At 35.1% G+C, this 16346-nt stretch overlaps 1 non-coding gene across 1 annotated transcript; it reads left to right on the top strand.

Moving 5' to 3' along the window:
- The first annotated feature begins 301 nt into the window (after nucleotides 1-301).
- Nucleotides 302-409, top strand: LOC118980745 (U6 spliceosomal RNA). The gene has a single exon (XR_005065208.1). It is a non-coding gene; the product is annotated as a U6 spliceosomal RNA (small nuclear RNA).
- The last annotated feature ends 15937 nt before the right edge of the window (nucleotides 410-16346 follow it).

The raw sequence follows: 16346 nt of genomic DNA on the forward strand, positions 1-16346 counted from the left end.
AGGAAACTCTCTTGATCCTCTTTTATGAGGATTCTGCCCTCATATCCTAATAATTTCCTAAAGGTCCCACCTCCTAATAACATCACCTTGAGGGTTAGAATTTCAACATGAATTTTGGGGAGACATAAACACTTTACTCCATTGTGCAGCTTTTGTACAGATAGTGCAGTTTGGTTGTATAAGGAACAACTGCATTATATCACATAAGAATGTGGTATAATACAGGTATTTGGGACCTTGAGAAAATGATTTCATCTTTTTTTCTCCTCAGTTTTCTCACTTGTAAAATAGGGAGCATATAGTGCTCACTTTGGCAGCACAGATATTAAAATTGAAACAATACACAGAAGATTAGCATGGCCCTTGCACAAGGATGACACATATTTGTAAATACATATAAGATGCTTAGAAAAAGGCCTAGCTTAAAGTAAAAACTATGCAATGTAAGACAAAATAGCATATGGAAAGAATACTACATGCTCATGTTAGATAGCTGAAGGAGTAAACTGCAGTAATCATTTGGCACTGTTTTAATTACTTAGGATATAGACTTACCTTCCTATGTTTAGGGAATGCTCCACTATAAGCAAACAAAGTAACTTCCCACTGATGGGAACCGCAGAGTCCGGGTACAGTACTTGTTTTCCCAGCATCAGTGTAGCTAGGAATTGGGCACACAACTTAAACGTTTCTAATAAAATGACCCTCCCAGAGAAACATGCTAGAATTCAGTTTGGCAGGTATGAAAGCAGTGATTTCAATTATGCCTAGTCTCTGGAGACCAACAGGCAGTGAGTGCTCTTAAGAGCAAAATTCCAGTGCCTCCATCAGTGGTGCATGGGATACTGTTTGGCACCTTTTGCACTAGCAGTAATGTTTTCACTCAACCAACTCTCTAGTATGATTAACAATATTGCTATTCATTGTTCACTATGTAAGTCCAGTTTTAGGCCCTTCTAAAGATACTGAACAAATATATTTTTATTTTTATTATTGTTGTAGACTGCTCTGCCTGGTTCTAGAAATTGTATCTTGACCCTTTGTGGCTAAGGGCAAGGGACGACCTTTGGAATGTGAGACGCAGGAGGCAAAGCTTGTCTCTGGTAGCAAACGCTGCCTCAGTTTCCTATCCCTGCCCCCAAAGCTTAGTTGTAAGTCAATGATAGGTAAGACCCCTCATGGTGGGGGGGCGGGACAACCTAAGCCAGACTCGATCACTTGGGAGGCCTTCATGGAAGGACTCAGGGGGCTGCAACAAAGAGGGAGCAATGGATTCTCACTGCACCCCCCCCCACTTTGATATAGCCCGAATTCCCATGTTCTCTGAGAGAAGCGCTTCCTGGCTCTAATCCCCTTAAGCCTGAATACCTCATGGGGAGAGGTGCAGCTCCTTGCCTCAGTAGAGAGTGTCCTGGGGAAAAATATGGCATCACAAAGACTTCTTGATAAACCTGTGAGATCTGCTCTGCTAAGAGTGCTTTCATTCATATGTTAAAGGTTAGAGCAAGAAACCCTAAAACTGTGTTCCAGACAGACTGACTCATACTAAGATTTCTTTGAAATGTTATCTACAGTTTGATCCTTGCCGCCCTCTATTCCTGTGTATTACAATCCAATAAAAGGCCCCGAAGGAGGGGGCTTGAGGCCTTTTTCTCCTTGGAGAAACTGGCCGCTGCTGGCCTTTTTCCCCTGAGAAACTGGCCACTGCTCATGGCCTTTTTCCTCTGGGAAAATGGCCACTTCTCCTCCCTAAGCAGATTCCATCATATCTCTCTCTTGATTACTCTCATCCATGGCACTTGGGGGGAATTGTGAGGAAAGTCATCCCCACATATTATCTCTTAGTAGAAATAGTTTTATTTAGACTGAATTGAATTTTGTTACTCTGATTCAGATCACTGGCCTATAATATAGTTCAGTTCAATGTAATGAATATTTTAGAATTAAAATATATTTTGCATTTAAGTACATGTGATCAGAAAAAACTGTTTGAGAAGATATTTGCCATTACTAAATTACAAATTTTTATTTCTTATATTTGAAACAAAATTGAATTTGATTCATTACTGACTAAATATGTTTGTGGTGCTCTAACTGAATCTTCACATATATTCATTTCATGAAATTATTTTCGGAACTAAAGAAATACACTGGTACGTCGGTACTTGTGATGAGTATTGAAATTGACCAGTACCAAACACAAGCAATGATGAAGCATTTTCTCTTGACAGGTGGAGATGTGACTCATACAAGTCTTAGCAAGTGGGACGAGTCCCAAAGCAAGCACTGAGTGCTGAAACACTTTTTTCTCATCAAAATGCCATGAGAACAGGGTTTGACAAGTTCTAAAGTCAACTAGTACCAAGATATGACTTGTACTGTCATAGTGTGAAATACCAGAAGATGTTTCGGAATATATTTAAGTCTTTTTACAATGCTAACATTTTTATAGTTGTGCTTATATATTTGGCTCTTAATCAAATGTATTTTGATAAATAAAATATTCTCCATGGTCTTACTAATCTTCTTCTATTCCATCTTATAGTAAAGTCATATCTGGAAACTGGGACCCTGAAAAAAAGAGAATATAAGGTAAGTAAAGGGTTACTTTGACCTTATTACTGCATCTAAAAGAAAGGGAATGTTACTGAGAAACATCCGAACAATAAAAAAATGTTGGTTAATTAGTAGTTTCATCTTTAAACACTTTCTCTTCAATTTTGCCTCATGTGAAAATCCCCCATCAAATCATTTTTTCCTTTTTAAATTGTTGTTCAAGTACAGTTTTCTGCCTTTTATCCCACCTCTCCCCACCGCTCCAGCCCTCCCTTACTTCCTTCCTCATTTCCACCCCCCTTTTATTGTCCATACGTCCTTTGTAATTGTTCCTGTAAACCCTTCACCCTTTTATCCCCTCCCTTCTCCCCTCTGATTACTATCAGCCTGTTCTCAATTTCACAGTTTTTGGCTATACTTTGCTTGCTTGTTTGTTTTGTTGATTAGGTTCCTGTTAATGGTGAGATCACACGGCATTTGTCTTTCACTGCCTGGCTTACCTCACTTAGCATAATGCTCTCTAGTTCCATCCATAATGTCACAAAGGGTAGGAGCCCCTTCTTTCTTTCTGCTGCATAGAATTCCATTGTGTAAATGTACCACAGTTTTTTGATCCATTCATTTACTGATGGGCATCAGAGAGATGCAAATTAAAACCACAATGATATACCATTTCGCACTAGTCACAATGGCCATCATAAACAAAGCAACAAATAACAAATGTTGGAGTGGTTGTGGAGAAAAGAGAATCCTGGTGCACTGTTGTTGAGATTGCAGACTGGTGCAACTACTAAGAAAAACAGTGTGGAATTTCCTCAGAAAATTAAAAATGGAACTACATTTTGACCCAGCAATTCCACTGCTAGGATTATATCCTAAGAACCCTAAAACACCAATCCAAAAGAACCTGTGCACCCCAATATTTACAGCAGCACAATTTACAATAGGCAAGTGGAGGAAGCAACCTAGGTGCCCATCAGTAAATGAATGGAACAAAAAACTATGCTACATTTTCACAATAAAATTCTATGCAGCAGAAAGAAACAAGGAGCTCCTAGCCTTTGCAACAGCATGGATGGAACTGGAAAGCATTATGCTGAGTGAAATAAGCCAGGCGGTGAAAGACAAATACCATATTATCTCACCTTTAACAAGAACCTAATCAACAAAAACAACAAACAAGCAAAATATAACCAAACATACTTCAATAGAAAACAGGCAGACAGTGACCAGAGGGGAGACGGGAGGGAATTTCAGGGGAAAAAGGAAAGGGGTTGCAGAAACAAGTATAAAAGACACGTGGACAATAACAAGGGGAATGGAAATGGTAGGGAGGTGGGGAGGACTGGGGGGTGGGCTAGGATGGTGGTAAAATACAGAAAACTGTACCTGAACAACAATTAAAATTAAAAATAAAATACAATAAATGTAAAAAAAAGAAGAGAAAAAATAGGAGTAAACACAAAATAGTAATTCTTATCAATGATATTTAACTTTCCACTTTCCACTAATGACTTTTTATATAAGATAAACTTATGAAAGGTTATGGTGAAGTTTTTCAATGATAAAATATTATGTTAACTTTAATTTCAAAAAGAGCACGTTTTTTTTCAAATATGTGTGTGAATTTTTTTTTTTCTGGTTTAAAACCATGAATTGGTTTATGTGGGATTTGTGTTGATGTTGGAGTACTCAGTGCACCTACATTCATCTATGTTTAGTGTGGACACATGGTCACAGACTGTACTATATATGAAAAATATGCTCCCGAATTTTTATTTTGCCAAAATATAGTGTTTAGTGACTTATTTTAATCAATTCAGTATAAAGGATTTTACAACATGGAAATACAAATCCTCTTACCCTCTTTTTTTCTGCTATGTTCCAGTCTTAAAGTCAGTAAAAGCCATGTTTACTATCTTCTGTAGTAAAAATAACACAACAGAATAAGTTATAACTGCACACCATTCACATTAATATCATCATTATAATAAGAGTTTCATTTGTCATCATTTAATATTTAATAGCAAAATAAATGTAGCTCACTTTGACATTGCCCTGATTGAAGATATCCTAATGAAGAGTTCTATGATTGATTGGCCAGATTACGTCAGTACAACTATAGGCCTGTACAGGCATTAAAAGTCAAATTGTTGAAAGGAAAAACACACAAAATCTTGGAGTAAAATGTAGATGGAGTTGGAATATAAGCAGGCTATGAGTATGGGGTGGAAAGACTAAGCAAAATGGAAAAAGGACTCATGGACATGGACAACAGTGTGGGGGTTGCTGGGTGGAGCAGGTATAAGGGGGACAAATGATAATAGAAAAATACATTAAAGATTACATGAAAAAAAGAAAAAGAACTCTTCCTTGTGGATATGTGCTTGGAACAATTTTATAGGAAACGACTATTAGGCACTATTGTATAGCTAAAGAAACAATTTTATCTTTTGAAACAACAGCAACAAAATCCACTGCTCTGGGATCACACCCTCTTAGTTTAGGCTTTCAAGGATGGCTTTTCCCAACAAGATGATAGATTCTATAACACATTTTTGATATTATAAATTAAAAATGATTGTGTTGACAGTCACAACTTTATTCAAACAAACAAAAATCCAAAAACATGAGTTATGTGTTTCTAATTGAATTAAGTAAAACTTGACTTCACCAGTAAATTATGTTGTTCATTACTCAGAATGCTGGATTGAAGAAAATTTTATAGTGCTTCATTGTCACTCTGTCTTCCTCTCTCTCTTTTTCTACCCTACTCTTCCTTAACACAAATGCACACACCCTACACAATTTTCAACTTCAAACTAAATTATTTAGATCAAAGCTTTCTTAATATTTGGGGGGCTTTACTAAGATTGTATTTAAAAGTTTCCATCATACCTCAGATACACAGTAGACTGGAATATGGAATGGTGGAACTACACTGAAAGCTAGGTAATCATGTCCAGAATTCCAACTCTTACTGGGTTTATAATTCAACTGTACTTGAGCACAGTATGTGCTGATTTACATTACTTCACTTGGCACAGACATTTCATAAAAACAAACCACTGGGATATGCATTACAGGGTAGCATCCATTGGAAAAGATAAATCTTTTATAAAACTTGAGATTCACTTTTTAAAAAGTTAGGTATGACTCATGCTGTACATTAGAGATTTTAAATTATTATGTGAAAGATCAGTAAAGGCACAACAATACTATTCAATTATTTTTTGTTATCTGAGAGAATGGTTCTACATGTTATGAGTTGGAGATACTGGAGACAATACAGTTGGGATTGAGTCATGTAAAATAGCCTAGTACCTCTGTACATTTGGTGTCAACTAATTGTATTTTAGTTGACACCAAATGATAATACTATGTTGGTGATTTCACATGTTGGATGTGGATCAGAATTAATATGGAAGGTCACTAAAAATAAGGATTTCTGGGCTTCACCCCAGACTTGTTTAATCAGAATCTTTGGTGCTGTATGCATAGAACCTGTATTTTCTCCAGCAAGCTCAATACCAATGATTCAGACACAGCCAGAAAGACCCATATTTGTGAATCTCTGTACTTTATATTGAGTATCTTAGCTCAGATCCTATTCTTGGCAGCAAAACTTATTTGGTGTTTATGCTTCCAATAGTACTTCACTTCTCACTACCTCAGTTTGCCTACCCCAATGTGGTAAGCTATGACTAAATACTAATAATCTTCTTACTATTCTGGACTAAAGAAAGCTCAGAGTCTAAAAATTGTACTACATTTTGGCTATGCTTACCAAAATGAAAGCTTCTGAATATAGAGTTATGATCATAGTTTTTTAACATTGTGAAATATGCAGGTTGGTGAATTTGGGTTGGCTTAAACAAATCCTGTAAAAGAGCCAGGGGCAATATCGAAGTTGAAAAGGGTTAATTTATGAGCAAATTAAGATCCTTTTATGAAGCAGGTAGTAGGTCAACAAAAGTAGTTAGAATAAGAAATGACTAATTTCAAAACATAAATAGGTTCAAGAAGAGTTTTTATAAATTGTGGAAAATAAATCCACAATGATTTGTTATGGAAGGAGAGAAACATTGAGTTGACCTATATAACAAAAAAGAGCGACAATGGAAGATACAAACACAAATTATTTTATTTTTTAATTTAATTTTATTTTTTATTTTTTATTTTTATTTAATTCTTGTTCAAGTACAGTTTTATGTCTTATATTCCCAGCCCTGCCCCCTCAGTGCTCCCCACCTCCCTCCCATTTCTGCCCCCCACCTTAGTTATTTATTGTCCATGTGTCCTTTATACTTGTTCATATGAGTCCATCCCCTTTAGTTTGATAAAAAAATTTTGAAGACCCAAACACAGGTGGCTAAGGCATAGTTTGACTACTTTTAAATGTATGAATTTAAAGAATTTAACACTACTAAACATTATTATCATTCTTCTACTACATAGAAGAAATTACTGTCACTAGTTTTTAGGTTTTCTTAATGATTTCATTATGAAAACTGAAGGTAATGCTTACAGATTTCAGAGTTATAAATGCAATCTGAAATTAAGTGGTTGAATTTTACATTTTGTATAATGATGTATTATTGAAATTAGACACATGAATGGATCATTAAGTTACCAAAGTTGTCCTTTTTAATTTGTTCTGGTACCTCATATTCTGGTTAATTTATAATGATTGGTAAATGTACTGAAAAGTTCCCTGAATCATCTACATAAAACCTGGAGGTAGAAGCTATTTAAGTTAGCAGTCTTTAAAAACATATTTATGCAGTCACTCTGGCTTCTATTACACTTAAATTTCAGACAAAAATAGAAGAATTGTTTATTAATTCCAGGTAATTCAGTAATCAATGTTGAGATTATGGGTGTGCATAGCTGGTACATATTTTCCCCCAATACTAGTTCCTGTACCCTACTGCCCAGTTCTTACTACTTCTCTGCATCTATGATTCAAGGCAACAATAGAAATGTTTGAATGTATCTCAAGTCTATAAATTACATTTTCTTTATACAATTCCTGGAATGAAATAGACTTGATTTCATTTTTTATGGGTTCCCGATTTATTTCAAAAATTTTCTCAATTTTTATTTTACATTTCCTTAACACTGTATTGTCTTTTAATTCTAGAATAATGAAAAAATCTAAAAGAGATAGAAATAATTCATAACAGAAATACAATGAACTATTTATCTCACACCTTATAATTTTACTCAGCTTTTTTTCCCTCTGAGGATAAATTAAGTACAAGGTCTATCCAGAAAGCATCCGGGATGAAATATGAAAAATAGAAACATTATTGAAAAAGATACAAGATGCAAGAAACATTTCACCCAGGATAATGACACCTCAGTCCCCTTCAAAGTAGGCACCATCTTAAGGAAATCTGGTTCATTGGTAGTGGTTTGAATCAAGGCATTAGTACCTGCAGCATGGTGTACCTTCTGCTCTAGTAGCAGAAACCACAGAACAAAATTTTCTACAGCATGTTTCATGTCAAGATCTTGCATCAAAATCTCAGACACAGTAATATTTGGACTCCCCAGATCAGCTTCTAGTTCTCACACTGTCAGTCACCGATCTTTGTTGATTACAGCCCATACACATTTCACCATTCTCAGATATTCTGCTTGTTGCAGGCCTTTCAGAATGTGGATCACTTTCAACAGATTCTCAACCATCTTTGAAGCATTTGTACCACAATTTGATTTGTGTTGCACTTATTGCATCATCCCACAAAACTTTCTGAATCATCCAAATAAATTTCCCTGCAGGAATGTTCAAGCTTAACACAAAATTTGATGTAGATTCATTACTCTACTCAGTCATCTTGAATTCAACGGCCATACAGTACAGGTGCTCATTCAATGGCATCTACTAAACCCACTGACTAGTATAGTGAAGTCATCATTGTTCATGCATATGCATTTCAGTCCACTCTCCTTGGCTACCAGGTTACATTGATGTTGTGCAAATTATTCTCATTATATTAAAAATGGCTGCATTTTTTCTGGACAGACCTCGTATATTTGGAATCTTGACTGTTTGTTTCTTTTTTTTTCTTTGCTATGTCCTAACAATTAGATCAAAGTGAAATTATAGTAAAATATTAGACATATTTTCTGAACAGAGGCTATCTTTTCTGGATACCCTATGATCACTGTGAAAGTCAAGGCTATATGTATCAGCAGAGTTAATCTGCCTCTAAATCTATGCTATAATATTCCACACAGGAAGCTCCTGTGCTTGTTAGATCTCTGACTCTACCTGTTGCTTGGAAATGATGAATTGAAGTACTGTCAGAGTGGTTCATAACTTTGAAAAATAAATTACCAGTTAGTAGGTCCATTAGGACACCCTACTTTCTAAGCATGGCACTCTGCCTCAAAAATACTCTAAAACTTTTTGCTGTTACAGTTACATTGTACATAAAATCCGTTCTGTTTCTAACTCTTCTTACTAATCAATGCTTGGACAAAACTTATGGTCAGCTTAGAAGCAGGTACATTTGATCTGGAAATGCCTTCCTATAAATATTCAGGTATATACCATACTTCCAGTTTTGATTATGTCTTTCATTTGATCTAGTAGTAAGCTTTGCATATTTTTTTTACCCTGTGGAGAAAAAGCAGGTAAAAATGTAAAGAAGAACTGATTAATACTATAAATAAATATATATGAGATGTATGTGTGATCTCAGAAGAACTAAAACAAATCTTAGATTGCGGAAGTCAGTTTTTTTAGAAAAAATCAGAATGTGCCTAAAAGATTTCAACTGTAAATTGGTGGTAAACTAGCCTACATGCAATAATTGAAAAAAGAGTTCACAATGAAATGTGTACACAGCTAAACAAATTGACGTGTGAACACATCTAACAAATTGATAAAGGTGATTTGAGATGTTTTAAGCTATCAGAGTTAGATTTCCTCCCTCCCTCCTGCTATCCCAAATAAAGTAATACTAAGGGGAAAAAGTGACAGTATGGAGCTTCTTCAGAAAAGTTAAAAATAGAATTACCATATGACCCAGCAATTCCAATTCTGGGCATTTATCTAAAGAAATCCAAAATACTAACTTGAAAATATATAGTTGTATGCACCCCATGTTTTGCAGCATTATTTACAATAGCCAAGATATAGAAGAAAGCTGAGTTTTCATCAATAGATGAATTGATAAAGAATAAGTGGTACATATATACAATGAAATATTACTTGGCCCAAAAGGAATGAAATCTTAACCTTTGTGACAATATGGATGGACTTGAGGGGTATTATGATAAACGAAAGAAGTCGGAGAAAAAGAGACACTGTATGATTTCACTTATACATGGCATCTAAAAAATAAAATAAATATGCCAACCAAGCAGAAACAAACTCATAGACATAAAGAGAACATATTGATGGTCACCAGGTGGGTGGGGACTGTGGGCGGTGGGTGAAAATGGTGAAAGGAGTTAAGAAGAAGAAGCCAGTTATAAAAAACAGTCAAGGTGATGTAAAGTATAGGATAGGGGATACAATAAATAATATTGTAATAATTATGTATGAGATCAATGGATAGTAAAACTATTAAGGTGATCACTTTGTAAGGTATACAAATGTTTAATCACTATGTTGTACAACTGAAACTAATATAATATTATAGATCAACTGTAGCTAAACAATAAAATAAAAATGAAATTTAAGAAAAGATAAAAAATATTTTTAGAAAAAGGAAAATGTGGCCCTAAACTATGGAACCTTATCTCATATCCTTGAAATAATTTTTGGAAATGTAAGATTAAAATTAAGTTTAGTGTGGTTGACTGTACTCTTCTGTCTGAGATTGAAAGTTGTTCCAGACTGTGAGACTTTCAGTGCTAGAACTGACATGATTCTGGGCAATGTGAGGTGGTTGGTCACCCTAGGTTTAATAACATCTGCCAGAACACATCTCTAGAGATGGGTCTACAGATTCCTGGGTATGTTTAAGGCCATGTTATATTCTATAAAATGCATTATCTGTATTTGAGATCTTAAATGATTAAATCTCTTTTGGCCTCTACTTTGCCCAGAGGACAAGTGAGAAAGATCAAGAAAAGATCATGATTTGTGGTCAATTTAGTATACTTGGAAATTGCTTACATCCTGTAGAAATGGCAACAGAGTTGGAAGGAATCTTTGACATCTTCATACATACTCAATTCAATATGAATTTATCACAGAGCTAGAAGTATAGTGCTGGCTCAACTGAAAGTACTAAGAATTATTCAACCCAAAATAATTTTGTAACATTTTCAGAGGTATCAATGTCAATTAAGATAGCCAATCCTGTGGCTATCTTAAAGGTGGATACTAGAAACAAATAAATTTTGTTTATACACTGGGTTTTTATTGCTTAAACAACAAACTAGAAATATTGCTACATAAACATTTCATAAAGTCCTGTAACATCTAATATCAAAGTGATAGAGAGAAAAACCCAATGAAGATGAATTCCACTGTCTAACAGATAACTCTTGGCACATAGTTAAGCACTCTTTAAATGTATGTGGAATGAATGAATAATTAACAACTTTGACACCAAAACACATATATTAAATCTATCAGCAAATGTTCATTGAATTTTTGCTAAGTACAAAGCACAAAATCTAAAAGTCCATTTGCTTTGCTTATCCATTACTCTTTATTATTTACGATTATTTTTGTTTATGAGTATGCATGTTGAAGATCTGACCTATTCAGAAATACAAGTATAATCTTTAAATATCTACTGCAAGTAGTGATAGTGCTAATAAATCTCAGAAGAGTCATTTTTCTAAAATTCGTAGACTGGGTGCCTTGAATCCCTAATTATTATATTAACTAGATTGATGACACTGTCTAAATACAATGCTCCAGTCAATTGGTGTAGTTTAAAAATTATGTGGTTCATACCAGAATTTCCCATGTCACTGATGGTTGTGCCAGCATGGTGGAATTGAAGCCTCCAAAAATTTCCTACTTCAGTTTATTGGGTCTACTGCAAAAAGAGATAAGTTTACTCTAATATAATTTGGTTTTTGCAAAAACCTATCATATAGATATTAGTTCATTTATTTTTCCATTCAATTTGCCTACAAATAATGTGGGGAAAATTTTTTTTAAAGTTTGTATGCACACACACATATTAAACTCAGATGCCTGTCATTTCCCGTATCATCACATTCCTTTCAGGGCAAGTATATAAATATACCCCTGGTATGGTCCCACAATAACTTTGACCCAATTTTTATAAAGTACTACTGATTTGAATACTACGTTTGTTTGAAAACTATAACAGTCAGCAGAGTAATTTTGTTTCTTCTGACAGTTAATACAATTCTACAACATGATTGTAGAAAAGGAATACAATGTTTGCATTTTTTCAATCTATTTTTATAGAGTAGATTTATAACAAATGAGCTTAAATAACAAAGGCCAGATTATATAACCACTGGCTTAATTCAAATTCTAAGTAGACCCCTGAAACTCTAGGAAAAGATCACCCACTCCTTGCTGTTCTTGGAATGAGAATATGTATTTCCTGTCACAGAAAGGGAGACCCACGATAACTTGTTTCTCAGCTCTGCCTATCACCAAACCCAAAAACATACTAGAGAAACACTTCTCTTTTTCTCATGTTTTATGAAATAAAATTCTCACTACAGGTCTTCTAACATACCTTCATCTTTGAACTGTGCATTTAGCATTTCATCATTATAATTCTGCATTCCTTAGTTACAACCTCATACTTTTGTTTTTTTATTATGGCTATTCAGATGCTAGTTTATAAAAATCCTTAATGAAGGGGAAACAAAAACATGTGTTAATATCATCTTTTATTGGTGACATTACCTAGCACATGCAGCCTGTGTGAATGTGAAAGATTATTTGCCAGTCCAAACTGCTGTGATGCATTAACCTAGTTCCAGAACAGACAAGACTCAAAACAGTCACTTGTATTGTTGTCTTTATATATTGTGACAGATTAGAATCACCATGTGTTCTATTCAGGATTAGAGAACCAAGAAACAAGGGTATAGAAGCTACAAGGGAATACAGTATACAACATGTAAAAGTTCAGGATTTAAAATCAAGGGAACCTTCTATTGCATCTCTTCTCTTCCACCTAATTGCTAAAGGACCTTAGAGTGAGAATTCCATAACACCTGGAGTTATTTAAGATTTGATCACAGAATAAGCATAAACTGACTCATCATTGTCACATGGTCTACATTGTCACATTGTCACATGGTCAAGAGGATTAGAAGAGTGGAGACATACACAGAGCTACGGTAATTTCTAATATATGAATTGAAAGGGGCCCCTTAGTTTGTTATGTGAGCTTTGACTCAGATATATCCTTTTCTTTGATTGAATTGTACTAGGGAGAAACCAACTAAAAATTTTAAGAATGAATTATTAAATGACGTTTATATATTTATATATTCCATATTTATTTATTTATTTTTAATATTTAGTGGTTTAATTACTAAACTGTTTTGAACATTGTTTATTAGAGAATATTCTTTGGCAGTCAAAATATCTTCTCAAGTATAACCAGCTGACTGAGAATCAGAGCATTATAGAAACACTAAAGTGCCTCTGTTTTCTGAATTTCTTTTGGTATATTTGAAGTCAAAGCGCTTAAAACAAATAAGAGGACAGAATACTTTGCCCTTCTTAAAAATATCAATATGTAATTTATTCCCTGAGAAGTTTAGTAGATGATTTTAAAGCAGAAAGTCCTTCATTTTCGTACTTAAAGGGGAAAAAATCAAAGATATTCTAAATCAAAGATATTCTATTTGGAAAGCTGTAGAGAAAATGTCAAGAGTTTAACATATTTGAGGTTAATTTCATATGAAGAGTAACATGAAGGACTGAATTAATTAAAGGGATTTAGGGCTCAAAACATTTAGAAAGTTTTGTTATTGGACTACCAGGAAGTATAAGAATATTGAGCAGATTTAGTGCTTGGTAACAATCATAAAAGGGGTAAGAAGAAGTTATTGACAAATTAAAATGGATTCACTTTGGTCTCACATAACTCATTACCTAACTATTTGATGTGGCATGTGGTTAGAAAGAAAGCAGCATTATGTCATTTCAAGTTTTGTAGAATGGAACTGTTCCTGGGCTACTTTGGAAGAGCCAAGTGCGTAAAGTTTCCTTTTCTCCCACTCAATATTGTCCACCACCCGATTAGCAAATTATTTTTAACTAACTTATTAAGAATTTAAATAAACAGGAACAAAACACTAAAAAATATGAAATTCAATCCAATTTCATATTTTCTCTACCAATCCCATGCTCTACCTATGAGCACCAAGGAGACACCAAAGTGAGTAAGTACTGGAGATACGAAGTGAGGAAGGCATGACTCTTGCCCATAGGAATTTTATAATCTGAAGTTGGAAAGAGGAAGCTAACGACAGGGCACATTTAAAGTTCTCAGATTTAACCAAGGAAGCTGAGAGACAGGGAGCATTTGGCTTGTCCACTTATCCATTCAGTAAGCAAGGCCCTACAATTAATGTGATACTTTTTTAAATATGTTTCCTATATTTTTATTAAAATTCAAATATTTACTTATTTATTTATTTGATTTAACTCTTGTTCAAGTACAGTTTTCTTTCCTGTATTCCCAGCCCTGCCCCCCCAGTGCTCCCCACCTCCCTCTCATCTCCGCCCCCCACCTTAGTTATTGTCCATGTGTCCTTTATACTTGTTCATGTGAGTCCCTCCCCCTTTCCCCTGTGATTCTCTCCCCTCTCCCCTCTGGACCCTGTCAGCATGCTCTGCATTTCAGTGTCTTTGGTTATATTTTGCTTCCTTGTTCATTTTGTTGTTTAGATTCCTGTTAAAGGTGATATCATATGGTATTTGTCTTTCACCGCCTGGCTTATTTCACTCAGCATAATGCTTTCCAGTTCCATCCATGATGTTGCAAAGGGTAGGAGCTCCTTCTTCCTTTCTGCATCATATAATTCCATTGTGTAAATGTACCATAGTTTTTTAATCCATTCATTGACTAATGGGCATCTAGGTTGCTTCCAACTCTTGGCTATCATAAATTGTGCTGCTATGAACATCGGGGTTCATAGGTTCCTTTGGATTGGTGTTTCAGTGTTCTTAGGATATACTCCTAGCAGTGGAATTGCTGGGTCAAAAGGCAAGTCCATTTTTAGTTTTCTTAGAAAATTCCATACTGCTTTCCATAGTGGTTGTACCAGTCTGCAATCCCACCAACAGTGAACTAGAGTCCCCTCTTCCCCACAACCTCTCCAACACTTGTTGTTTGTTTCTTTGTTTATGGTAGCCATTCTGACTGGTGTTAAGTGGTATCTCATTGTGGTTTTGATTTGCATCTCTCTGATAGCGATATTGAGCATCTTTTCATGTGTCTCTGGATCCTCTGTATGTCCTCCTTGGAGAAATGTCTCTTCAAGTCCTTTGCCCATTTTTTAATTGGGTTGCTCATCTTCTTTGAGTGGAATCGTGTGAGTTCTTTGTATATTTTGGAGATTAAACCTTTGTCTGAGGTGTCATTGGCAAATAAGAAAGAAATCTGAAGTTCCCTCTGTGTCAGTTTCCACTTATCTCTCACCATGTGAACAGCCCCCCATGATGTCTGTGATTATCAGTATTAAGGTTCTTACTGTTTATATGACTTGTTACCTACATGCAAGGCAAGACTACTACTTAGTCTAAGGGGTAGCCTTCCTAATATATTTATAGTCAAGGCTAATTTGAAAGTATGTGAGTTTTTTTATTATATCTTTCGGTTACAGGTATAGGTGAGAAAAAAAAAAAACTTTTTCTCAACTCCCTTAGTGTCCCAGGCTAGACCTGAAAATTAAACTGACAAAGACAGATTCACAGGAGAAAGGTATACAATTTATGAAGTATAACTTTTTCATGACATTGGAGCCTTCATAAAGATATACAAACCTAAATGAAAGTTAAACTTGAGTATTTTGGTAGTAAATTTGATGAAGAGTAGATAGTCATGGGAAAACATGATAGGAAAAAAGAATACGAGATAAGGGTAGTAAACTGGGGGAAACTTTGCAACAACAGTTTACTTAGATTTATCTCAGAGTTTTTTGGTCTTCAGAGATAATGATGCTCCTTTCCTGTGGGTATAAAGAAGGTATATCTCATATGAAGGTCTTATGACCTGCTCCAGGGAAGAAGGTCATTGACCAACATGCTTAAGAAATATAGCCTCTTCCCCACAGGTAGTGAAAGTCATTGAGGGCTTTTAAACAGAGAAGTGATACAATAATATTTGTGTTTACAAAGATAATCTTGTTTTTTTTTTTCTTTCAGAGAGAGGGGAAGGGAAAGAGAGAAACATTGATTGCTTGCCTTTTGTATACTCACCAACTGGGGCTGAACTTACGACATAGGCATGTGACCTCATTAGGGATTGAACCAGTAACATTTAGCTTTGTGGGATGATTTTCAACCAACAGAGACACAAAGGCAAAGGCTAAAAAGGTAATCTTTAGCTTTTACCTCTTTCTGTAGCTTGGCAGAAGCTCTTTACAACAAGTAAGAAAAAAACACAAGAAGAGAGTGTCTTGTGGTAACAGTGAATATACAGATAGATACCTGGAGATTCAAGGGCCAAAAATGACCTAGGTGGGCACAGGACCATTTAGATATTTTCACCATAATTCCTGGGTAGGGGAATACCAGTAATATTTGCATTTAAATTCTTCTGTGACAGGATGAGACCTGCTGGGCATGGGCAGTAGGAATAAACTGC

This window comes from Sturnira hondurensis, unplaced genomic scaffold (genome assembly GCF_014824575.4).
Source record: "Sturnira hondurensis isolate 20B ecotype Veracruz unplaced genomic scaffold, ASM1482457v3 Scaffold0023226, whole genome shotgun sequence".
NCBI classification, from domain to species: Eukaryota; Metazoa; Chordata; class Mammalia; order Chiroptera; family Phyllostomidae; genus Sturnira; species Sturnira hondurensis.